Below are 2,756 nucleotides of genomic sequence, written 5' to 3'. Positions count from 1 at the left end.
TTGTTTCTTAGAACCATGGCTTTTTGAATAGCCAAGACCTCTTCGGTCTGTTGAGTGTCTTTGATCATTAATCATCTTTTCTAAACTTTTACTACTCTTGTTCATCTTATTAAGTTCAAGACTTAAAGTTGAAACTTTATTTTCAAGAATAGTGCAGTTTTGACATGAAGATGATGATGGTTTGTTTCTAAATGCATCTAACTCGGTTTTTTATTTCAGAAACATTTTTGTAAGTTTAACATATTCAACATGCAAGTCATTAAATGAAATTTTTAATTCATAAGAATATAGTTGAGCATTATTTACCTCTTCATCACCAGAATGATGAAATGTCATCAAGGAAAGATGTGTTTGTTCTTCATTTTCTTGTTCAAAAGCGGAACTGGTATCATTGTCTTCCCAAGCAATGTAAGCTCTTCGTCCAGTCCTCATTTTGTTATTCCCTTTGAAGGAGTTCTTTTTCAAGTTTGGACAGTCCAACTTCATATGGCCAGACTTGCCACATTCGAAGCATGTGAAATTGTGGTTTGAAGTGGAGGCGTCATTATTCTTGGTGAATTTCCCTCATTTGTCCATTTTTGCCACTCTTGTTCCTTTTAAGGAACTTGCTGAACTTCTTTACCAGAAGACTCATGTCTTCCATCTCTTCCTTCTCAGATTCATCTTTTCATGATTCATATTTGTCTACTTTCGCCTTGATAGAATATTCTTCTTTTTCTTTTCTTGCTCTTCATGTTGGTCAAGTTGGCTGAGTTCTAATTCATGTTCCTGCAATTTACCAAACAAAGCAGCCAAAGACATTTTCGATAAACTTTTCTTTTTAGAAATGGTCGTTACCTTGGGTTGCCATGTTCTGATGAGTGATCATAGAACCTTCAAGTTCAAATCATTGTTTGATAGTACCTTACCAAGAGCGATAAGGTGATTTGTAAGATGAGTAAACCTCTTTTGAACATCCAGAATTTTATCTCCAGGTTTCATATGAAACATTTCGTATTCCTGGGAAAGAGTGTTGAGTCTTGATCTCTTTACCTCCTCTAGAGTATCCCACATTTCTTTGGCAGATTTTCAGTTTGATACTCTAAAGAACTCGTCTATGCCAAGTGTTGATGTGATGATTTTCTTTGCTTTGATATCATACTGCACCTTCATATTATCTTCATCATTCCATGAAGATTTAAGCTTTACTTCTCTTACGTTGTTGATTATAGTGAATGGTTCATATGGTCCTTCTTCAATTGCATTCCATATTTCCAAGTCTTGAGATTCTATGAAGATCATCATTCTGATTTTTCAAAAGTCATAGCACTCTCCAACAAAGCTTGGAGGGCGGTTGATGTTGGAACCTTCTTATATGAATGATCTAGAGGTCGTCTTTGATATAGGATCAGATTTGAGAATATCTTACTCAAAAATAGCTCTAGTGCCAATTGTAAGAATGAGATTGCAACTAAGGGGTGAATTAGTTGACTTAAAAATTATGGCCACTTTTTTTGGCAAAATCAAGAGTTAATGTGCAGCAGAAAATATATGCAGAAAATTAACAAGTAAAAATCAAAGAGATGATGGAGAAGAGAATAAACAAGGATTTTTATACTGGTTCACCTTCTTCTCCACCGAAGGCTACGTCCAGTACTCTTGCAGCACAAGAGACTTTTCCACTAAAGATTATGAGTTTCAATTACAATATCTCACCCCGAGATCTCTATGTACCTTACAGACTCCCTAATCCTTATTCACATTACGAAAAACACCTTTCCAAGTGATTCTAATCCCTTTTCTTATCACACTCTTGTGAAAGAAAGTATTCTTCAATAACAATGAAGAATGTTCAACAATAGCGGAATTGCCTTTACACGTTTGAAAGTAACATAACTTGCAATCCAATCAACTATTTTGTATACTTAGTAATAATGCTCTTTACTTAGATGTAGTAACTTGTTACACACTATTTTTGAAAATTGTTTTGAGTATTTTGAAGTGTTTCAATTTTCTTTTAAAATCGTTTGAGCCTTACTACTATTGTATAATCAAGAGTATAGGATAGAAGTACATATTTAGACTCAGACTAATTTGTCTTGAAGCTTTGTATTCATAAGTATTCTTTATTTTCTTCTTTTTGGTGATGTTGGTGTCTTCATCAAAACCGTGTCAAGGTTAGGAGCAAAGATCTTCTTCACATACGGAACAAATTTCAAACGTTGGCAGCATAAGATGAAATTTTTCCTTAAGAAATGTTGCCCACATTCTGAAAACCGATATCCCAGTGGTGTCGGATGAGGTTGAAAAATAGGAAATGGATAAACTGACTATTGAAATAGCTCTCTAGAATGAAAGTGATTACTTATGTAAGAACTTCATTCTTAATGAGTTGTCTGATGATCTCTATAATTACTACAACTCATACAAGTCCGCCAAATTGATTTGGTATGCATCTGAAAAGAAATATATGCAGTATTTAATTAGGAAAACAAAAATTAAGGGTTACTTGATTATCAAGTAAACCTTTTTTTTGTGCATATTTTCTTTAATTTATGTTATTTGAAAAAAATAAAATTAGGGGGGAACAATTTTCAACTTAATCTCCCCATTAATGAGCCAATAAGTACCCACTTAATTTTTATGTTTTTTTATTTTATTACAAAGAGAGTTGGAAATTACAATTAAAATTAATATTTTTCATTTATTTATTATTTGTATACTTAATTTTCCAATTAATTTTGTAAAATAGAAGTTTTGGTAGTTCAAAATTTGGT

The sequence above is a fragment of the Lupinus angustifolius genome, chromosome LG08 (assembly GCF_001865875.1).
Source record: "Lupinus angustifolius cultivar Tanjil chromosome LG08, LupAngTanjil_v1.0, whole genome shotgun sequence".
NCBI classification, from domain to species: Eukaryota; Viridiplantae; Streptophyta; class Magnoliopsida; order Fabales; family Fabaceae; genus Lupinus; species Lupinus angustifolius.
This window is presented reverse-complemented; position numbering follows the sequence as displayed.